The sequence below is a fragment of the Schistocerca gregaria genome, chromosome 4 (genome assembly GCF_023897955.1).
Source record: "Schistocerca gregaria isolate iqSchGreg1 chromosome 4, iqSchGreg1.2, whole genome shotgun sequence".
Lineage (NCBI taxonomy): Eukaryota > Metazoa > Arthropoda > Insecta > Orthoptera > Acrididae > Schistocerca > Schistocerca gregaria.
Genome location: NC_064923.1, coordinates 488,786,883 through 488,796,567, shown reverse-complemented (window position 1 = coordinate 488,796,567; position 9,685 = coordinate 488,786,883). Strand labels below are relative to the sequence as shown.

The window sequence follows — 9,685 nt, the reverse complement described above, 5'->3', positions numbered from 1 at the left end:
TATGTGACATAAATGATCGTATCCTTTGACTGGATTGACTTAGAAGCTTAAACGTTTTACACAGCCAAGGACCCATATACCTTAACATGTGAGACAAATTTGAACTTGACACGACGACTCCTCCTTGAGGAAAATGGTTCATAACAATCGGACAGACAGACAACAGAGCTGTCCTACAAGGGCTCCCCGTTTCTACAGATTGAGGAACGCCTCACACCGTCAGGTGGCTTGCGGAGTATGGATGTAGATGTAGAAACCCTTAAAAGGCCAGTATTTTGGAGTAAAGCATCGGAATTGATGGGAAACTGAACTGTAAGCAGCAGATTACTGAGCTTCTCAAACAATTAAGTTCAACTACTTTTGCTCTTCGTATAATTGCTAATCCAGGAAACAAACGTATCACTCTCTTGATATGTTTTACATATTTCCACTCATTAATGTCGTACGGAATAATTTTCTGGGATAACTCGTCACTTAGAAAGAAAGCATTAATTGCACAAAAGCGAACAGTAGGAATAATATGTGGTATTCACCCATGAACGTTATGTAGCGCTTCAAGGAGCTAGCCATTTTAACTGCACCCACGCAATACATATCTTTGCTAATTTAATTCGTCAATGATAATTCATCACAATTTGACAAGAACAGTGATTTGCATACCTACAACACCAAAGGGAAAAATGACGTTTATTGACCATTGTTAAGGCTTTCAATGACTCAGAGCGGAGTTCCATATGCAGTAATAAAAATTTTTCATTTGCCCAATAACATAAAATATCCGACAGGGAGCGAAGCAACTTTTAAGTCGAATTTAAAATCATTTCTCCTGGACAACTCCTTCTATTCCACTGACGAATTTCCGCTTAAAAACTGGCAGCCAGGTACAAAAATTAAGCGTGGTTGCATACAGGGGACTAAAAATAGTAATGTGTTTATTAATGTTAACACCAATCCTATATACCTATCCTGTAAACTGACTCGTTCCACATCACTCCGATAAAAGAATCGTTCAAATGGTCTATGGAACATATGACTAACTAACCAATTAATAATAAAATTTTAAGACTGCGAGCTTGGGAAAAACTGGTTTTGATCTCCTGTGAAGAAAATGACCCGCGAGAAAGAAGAAAATTATGGGCAACAAACACTTCATTTTAAAAAAGTATACTTTCTTTCACACCGTATGATCTGTATGTTCAGTCTTACTTTCATTAACCAAATACGTGGTAAATTTATCCAGAACGTTACCTGCTGATGATGTGGGTCGTCCATTTTGGGTAGCATTTATAGTTGTGAGATTTACTTCTAAGGTGTTTCCGTGTTTTAATATTCTTCATTTATTATACACTTTATCAAAGTTACACTCAGTAGACACACTTGCTAAAGTTAACCAGTACTTAAATACCTTGGTTTTCAAATCAGCTGCTTTTCATCGTAGGGTCACATTAAATCTTCCATCAGGTCAAATGCTTTATCAGCTACGAGTAAAATCACGTAAGGTAGAGTCATGTCGTAGTTTTGAGTTAAAGGTCTCTGTTTCAGTATATCGAAAAAATAATCAATGAGGGTTTTTTTGTTTTCTTTTGAGTCATCAGTCTTTTGGCTAATATAATGTGGTCCGCCACGAGTTCCTATCCTGCACTAATCTCTTCATCTCAGAATAGCACTTGCATCCTATGTCCTCAATTATTTGTTGGATGTATTCAAAGCTCTGTCTGCCTCTACAGGTTTTACCCTCTACAGCTCCATCTAGTACCATCGAGGTTATACTCTGAAGTCTTAACACACGTTCTATCATCCTGTCCCTCCCTCTATCATCCTGTCCCTCGCCAGTCTCATAGACTCTACAAACAACTTTGAGGAGGCGTTTAATTGCCGCTTCCCCCAGTGCGTTTAGAAATTCCGATGGAATGTTATCTACCCCTTCTGCCTTATTCGATATTAAGTCTTCCAAAACTCTTTCAAATTCTGATTCTAATATTGGATCCCCTCTCTCTTCTCTATCGCTTTCTGTTTCTTCTTCTATTACAATATCACACAAATCCTCCCCTCACAGAGGCCTTCAGTGTACTCTTTCCACCTATCCGTTCTCTCTTCTGCGTTTGACTGTGGCATTCCCATTGCACTCTTACTGTTACTACCCTTGCTTTTAATTTCACCGAGGGTTTTTTGACTTTTTTTATATGCTGAGACAGTCTCCCTGATGATCAATTCTCCTTCGGTTTCTTCGCGTCTATCCTGCAGTCATTTCACCATGGCTGCCCTACAATTGCTATTTATTTCGATCCTAAACGATTCATATTGCTGTATTCCTGTCTTTCATTGAACATTTTTTTTTATTTCCACCTTTCGTCAATTAATTGAAGTATCTCTTTTGTTACCAAGATTTCTTCGGAGTTACCTTTCTTCTACCTGTGTTTGCCTCTCCAAGATCTGTGACTGCCCTTTTTAGAGACGTCCATTCCTCTTCAACTGACCTCTTCAACTCGACATCCTTAGCGAACTTCAAACGCGTCTCAGCATTCCTCAGTACTTCAATATCCCACTTCCTTTCACACTAACTCTTTCGAATGATTTTCTTAGACTTGACTCCAGTCTTCATCACTACTGAATTGTGATATGAGTCTATATCTACATCTCGGTACGCCTTCTAATCCAGTATCCGATTTTGGAATCTTGTAATCCAGCTGGGCCCGGCTTCCCCTTTCGGAGGTTCGTGTCCTCCCTCGGGCATGGGTGTGTGTATTGTCCTTAAAGCATAAGTTAGTTTAAGTTAGATTAAGTAGTGTGTAAGCTTAGGGACCGATGACCTCAGTAGTTTGGTCCCATAAGACCTTAGACCAAATTTCCAAATTAATCCAGCTGGAACTTTCACGTGTCTCTAGATGTTATCCAGCTACATTACCTCCTCTTGTGATTTCTGAACAGAGTATTCGTTATTACCACCTATAATTTATTGGAGAAATCAGTTAGACTTTCTCCTCTCTCAGTTCCACTGCGAAGCCCGTATTCTCCCGTAACCATTACTTCTATTCCTTCCCCTATAACCGCTTCCAATCCCCCATGACAATTAGATTTTCGTTTCCCTTCACATACTGAATTACTCGTTCAGTATCCTCATACACTTTGTCTGTCTCTTCATCTACTGCTTGCGATGTTGGCATATATACTTTTTCGTGGTCGGCGGTGATTTGCTATAAAATCTAATGAGAAGAACCCAATAACGAACTGTTCACAGTAACTCACTCTCTGCCCTACCTTCCGATTCATAACGAATCCTACTCCCGTTACACCATTTTCTACCTTGTCTTCCTTCCATTTCACTTCACTGACACCTACTACATCTAGACTGAGCCTTTCCGATTCCCTTTTCAGACCTTCTAGCTTTCTTACTGCGTTAAGACTTCTGACATTGCACGCTCCGACTCGTACAATGTTATCCTGTCGTTGGTTATTCCATCTTTCTCTTTTGGTCACCTCCTCCTTGGCAATCCCATCCCAGAGATCCGAATGGAGGACTAATCCTGAATCTTTTGGTAGTAGAGAGATCATCACGACTCATTTTTCAATTACTGTTTTTCTTACTAAATGTAATCTCTGAAAATTATTCAGTCGTTATCTTCTCGATAAACGCGAATGTCAGATAAAGCGATCCTGTGTCACAGAGCGCAACCAACAGTACTTGAGCAAAAGATGTTTATAAGTATAAGAAACTTGAACGTTCTGGATTTTCGATTCAGATATTTTTACCATTGACAGCTTCGATGCAATGAGGAAATATTGCGCTCTGCTCAGATCCTTAAGACATTTCGATTCATTTTTCTTCATATGGTGTTAGCATCAAAATGTATTTTAATTTCATAAAGGTAATTTTACATACTTGACGAACTGTCTCAGATACAGCCGATTTTTCAGTTTTATTGGAGAGTGTAGTTCCGCCGCCGAAAATCCGCTTCTAAGACATATGCAACCGAAAAAGATTGCGAGGTAGTAACTGCAGCTGCAAACGCACTTTTCCGCTTTTCATCTGAACTCTTTTGAAATTCGATCGGGCTTTAGCGTGTGTCAACGTGCGTTGCATCTGAACTCAGTCTAAAACACTATATAGCCCTAATACTGAAATCTGATATTAATGATTGAGAGAATTACACACTTAGTGAAACCAATGTTCAGCATCGGAGCACGATCATTCACTGGAAACAAGTCTTCCTTTTCACAGGTTACTGCGAGCTAACAGGAGTTCAGAGTCATTAACTTGCCCCACACTCGCAAAGTTCGTTATCACTGATACCCGACTTCTTGAAATTAGTCTTATACCTGTCACTTCTGTTCTCAATCTCGATGAGTGTCCTCCAAGCCCCATGGGGGAGATGGCAGCCTGACGATTGATTCTCTTTTGGTGTCCACCAACCGCCAGGGGTCCTTGTTCCCCACAATTCAGTTTGGCAGACTGCTGTTGTAAAGAATGTGTTCTTCCTGGATTTAAGGTGTGTTGTATAAGCGTGAGTTCCAAACAATGGATTCTTTGGAGCTGTTACTTGCTTTTTCTATTCAGTCTCCTTTGGACACAAGAGTACAAGGTAGATGCCTCCTCGAAGACTGCAAAGCAATTGGGCGCACCCTGGGCAAAGTTGATTGCAGTCTCAGTGGCTGAATCTTCCACCACCTAAGACACCACATAGGTGTACGGAAGGCAGGCCCTGTGTATGTGAAAAATTAAAGAAACCGTTGGAGAAAAGAGAATCAGATGTGTGAACATCAAGACCTTGGAAGGCAAGCTAGAACTAAGCCAAAAAGGTGAAGCTTAAAGATGGAAAAAATATGGAGAAAGACCATAAATAGATGAAAAATTTTGAAAGTAGTATTATGGAAAGTGGAGATGACGTCCATGAAGATAAGATCGGGAGCGCGATATTGCAAGAAGAATACGACGGAGCACTGAACAGGAGCGGCTATTTAGGCTGCAGCCAAGAGTCAGTAACACAAAAGGGCCTGCACTACAAAAATTTGAAATATAAAGACATTTCTTCCTGTTAATAAAGCGGCACGGGTCCTTGTAAAACTGTAGACACCAGTGTTGTATATGAGCTTATTCGCCTCAATCTGTCAGAGTGCAGCTGATGCGTATTAAGTTGTACTTAGTAATTCAACCAATCTAATCAAAGGAGACTCTCCTGACTGGGGAGAAATCATGTATGTGGTTCCCCAAGGTTCAGTCTTCGGTACGCTATTGTTCCTTACACAGGATGATTCAGCTGTACCTACCGCTGTCGTTTGAGGCAACCCACAATGCAATATCTAGCCTTCAGAAACCATGTACAGGGTTTTCATATTCTGTCGCTCGCTACGCGCAAACTATTAGTTCTACAGAAAATATGAACAGGACCTTTTCTGTAGGAAATTTAATGGAGTTAACCCTGATGAATAAGACCGCCTCAGCTGTACGATAATTTTTATCTCTGGATCAGAAATGAAAATCTATCATATAGCTGAAGGGATCTTATTCCTCGTGGTTTAATTTATAGCTGCGAATGTCTCCAACACAAGATTTGCTGTAATGCAGTTAAATTTTGTACTTGGGTACTTTTTCGCTGGAGGCTATGGTTCTCCAGTTGTTAAAAAAAGTGAAAGTGACCTCCAACCCCACGTCCACCCCCACCCTCATACATCACCAGTCAGGATTTCTAGTATGAGATTTTCACTCTGCAGCGGAGTGTGCGCTGATATGAAACTTCCTGGCAGATTAAAACTGTGTGCCCGACCGAGACTCGAACTCGGGACCTTTGCCTTTCGCGGGCAAGTGCTCCAAACTTTACAGAAGCTCTTCTGCGAAAGGTAGGAGACGGATACTGGCAGAAGTAAAGCTGTGAGTACCGGGCGTGAGTCGTGCTTCGGTAGCTCAGTTGGTAGAGCACTTGCCGCGAAAGGCAAAGGTCCCGAGTGCGAGTCTCGGTCGGGCACACAGTTTTAATCTGCCAGGAAGTTTCATATCAGCGCACACTCCGCTGCAGAGTGAAAATCTCATTCTGGAAACATCCCCCAGGCTGTGGCTAAGCCATGTCTCCACAGTATCCTTTCTTTCAGGAGTGCTAGTTCTGCATGTTTCGCAGAAGAGCTTCTGTAAAGTTTGGAAGGTAGGAGACGGATACTGGCAGAAGTAAAGCTGTGAGTACCGGGCGTGAGTCGTGCTTCGGTAGCTCAGTTGGTAGAGCACTTGCCCGCGAAAGGCAAAGGTCCCGAGTTCGAGTCTCGGTCGGGCACACAGTTTTAATCTGCCAGGAAGTTTCAGAATTTCTAGTATTTTGTTCGTGGCACTGACACTCTCACCTACACTGTACAATAATTTCATTCTACGCGAACTACTCCAAATATTCGAACTTTTTTGGTCATTATTGATTAGACTACTACGCCACCAGCATAGTCGGCTCCTTCGTTAACATTATTAATTTAAATGTGCCCATGAAGGTAATGCGGAAAGACGACTTTTGTAAACGTTACGCTAAAACCAATAATATTGACACTTCTAACCAAACTTAATGCTTACTAGCATAGTTGTTTCGTGCGAAGGCCTGACGAATACAAAGATATAATTTTTTTCCGTTAAAATTCACAAAACTGTTAGAGAAAATTTACACAAACGTCAGTTTTACAATTTGTAGGTGCTCGACTAAGCCTATCGATGAAGACCAAAAAATGTCGAATATGGTAAACAATTCGTGCACTCTGAAATTTCTGTACAGCTGTAGGAGGGAGTGTCATGAACAACATACTAGAAATCCTGACCGGTACGTTTCTCTTGAATAACTCGAAAACTACATCCCCTAGGGAAAACGTATCCCGGAACAAAATTTATCTACATTAAATTTCCTAAAAAAGAGGTGTTGTTCCTTTTTTTCTGTTGCGCCTGCGAGCGACAGAGTATGAAAATCTTAAGGGTGATTTTTGATGGCCGGACATTACACGGCAGGTTGCATAAAACGACAGCATTGGGTGCATCCTGTATATGTAACCTGTCTTCTGTCTAATATACAACAAACAGTTTTTTTTACAGATTGAACTAGTATTGTAATCAAGCCAACCACAGGAATGATAAACAGTGTTCTTCAAAGTATAATTTATTGGTTTTCTGCAAATGATCCATCCATTTCAAGAAGACGCAACATGTTCAGATCTGCACCGGTGGTAATTGAAAACGTGGTAAGGAAATAATCAATAGATTGGAAACTTCAAAAAAACTTTATATGTCCATATTGACGAGAATTTAAACTGGAAAAACTGCACATTGAAACTCCTAAAAGAACTAAGGTCAACAATATTTGCACTTAGAATTATTGAAAATAATAAGAGAATAAAACAAGAATCAGCAATTTGATGTATTTTGCATTTTTTTATTCAATAATGTCATATTGAATAATGTTCTGGGGTAACTCATCTTCAGCAAGAGAGTCTTCATTGTTCCAAAAGGAACTGTAAGAATATTACGTGACGCTCATCCACAATCATCTTGTAGACGTCTGTCTAAGAAGCTAGTCTTTTTGACTGCTACTTACAATATCTTTATTTCTCGTGAAATTTGTTATAAATAATCCACTGCAATTCAAAAGGAGCAACGATATATACAATTAAAATACCACAAGGAAAAATGCCATTCGTTACTTCACATTAAGGTTGTCTTGCACACAAAAAGGGGTGCATAATGTTGTAATAAATATTTTTGTTCACTTATCCTGTGATATAAAATGTCTGGCAGACAGCAAAGTAAAACTTGAAAATAACCCGAAAAAGTTACTCGTTCACAACTCCTCCTAACACGAGGAATTTCTATTATTGTAATGTGTGTACGGTGATGGGCTAGGAATTACTGACTCGTATCTCTAAAGTCAAGAAAGATACCGTAAATGTTTAGCATGTAGCCATACATACACATTAATTTGTAGTGTGAATGTAACACGACTCGTTCCGCATAATTACAATTTATCGTACAAATGGTCTATGAAACATTCCTGTCTTTTTATATCTGTTAGTCAGTTAATGTCTGTATATGATAATTACTTTCCTTTATTATTCTTAAATTGTAATACCAAGTCGTGTTCAATATCCTTCCAAGACAGATCTATGGAAAAATAAAACTACTGCTTGTACTAACTAATTAATCAACTAAGTCAGTATCGTTAGCGGAATTTTGGGAGTTTAAATTGTCCTCATGGTTAGCTGAAGTTTAGCAGTTTGAATTGAGTCTAATTTCTGCGAAATCTGACGTTCTTCCAAGCCCCATTTCATCCAAACCATGACATATGAAATTTTCTACTTCCTGTCATTAGATGCAGATTCCTGAGCCCTTGAATCAGTAGAGGACAAATTTCAGAACCTTTGTTAATTAACGAAGAATGTGCGAAAGTATTGTACTTGAATTCAAAATAAGTAACATTTCCTTTAGTGTTATATGCCTTTCATTATCTTGCATTTACCCAAAGAAAACATTTTTGCTCACGGTTATAATGTGTTATTTTCAAAAGTGAAATAGTGATTTTGCATGATTATGAAACTTACCTCTTTGTTCTTTTTTAAATGCAATAGCTTAGCATCCGATGCTTCGCTCGCACAGACTGTACGGTCTGCACAGATTTTTGTTTTATTATTCTTTAATGGATTTTTACGTTGCTCACAAAGTGCAACATTTTCTACGTTTTTACCTCTAATTAAAGATATAGACGGATGCTCTTATCCGTTTGTACTTCTCACCAATAAGCTGTTCTGGTAGTTAGGGAGAGAGTTTTTTTTATCCTGCTTTTTGAGTTCCTGTGATAATATTTCCATAGAAACTTTCATTCCCTAACACATGTTTCTTTAGAAGCAAAATACCAGTTTCCATAAATTCAGCTTTAAAAATGTAATGAAATATTTTCATATAAATTTCATCACCTAATCACTTCTTTAGGGGCTGAATTTCCTAAAAACACTGAAACATTTTTTTTTATTTGTCGCTGAGAAGCCACACACGAAATTTCAGAGATTTAGTTTCAAAAATTCTTTCGTAATGAACTATATCCATAAAAGCTTTCATCCCCCATTTTAACCCATTAGTGGTTGAGTTTCCAAAAATACTGAAAAACGTGTTTTTTGTTTCTAACCGAGAAGTCAAATACCAGTTTTTACAGAAGCAGTTGAAAATCCTTTATTAGTATACTAATAATGATTTATTAAAAAAAATTGCCCACCATTTTAATTCCTAAGCGGTGAATTCCCAAAAATGCTGAAGCATGAATTTCTCTATGTCCGATCGAGAAAACAAATACAAATTTTCGTAGTTATAGCTTCAAAATGCCCTTAATAGGGACATTTTACAAAAAAATTGTTTCATCCCCTGTTTCATCCTCACAGAGGTGGAATTTATAAAAATCCCTCCTTAAACTATGCCCTCTCTAAATTTGAAGTATTTACCCTCAGCGGTTTGGATTGGGTGACTGTGAGTCAGTCAGGATATTTCCTTTTATACATTTTAACGAAAAAAAACGACGCATCTCGAAGGAATAATCCAAATGTTGACGAAAAGCGGTGGATGTAATGTGCGTGTATAGAGAAACAAATGCTTACAATTTCAAAAAAATTGGATGATTTATTCAAGAGAAAAATCTTCAAAAACTAAACAAGCCAATAACACGTCGGTCCACCTCTGGCTCTTACG

At 38.8% G+C, this 9,685-nt stretch overlaps 1 non-coding gene across 1 annotated transcript; it reads left to right on the top strand.

Annotated features, from left to right (window-relative positions):
- The first annotated feature begins 6,186 nt into the window (after positions 1 to 6,186).
- Trnas-cga (transfer RNA serine (anticodon CGA)) lies at positions 6,187 to 6,261 on the top strand. The gene has a single exon. It is a non-coding gene; the product is annotated as a tRNA-Ser (tRNA).
- Positions 6,262 to 9,685: the final 3,424 nt, after the last annotated feature.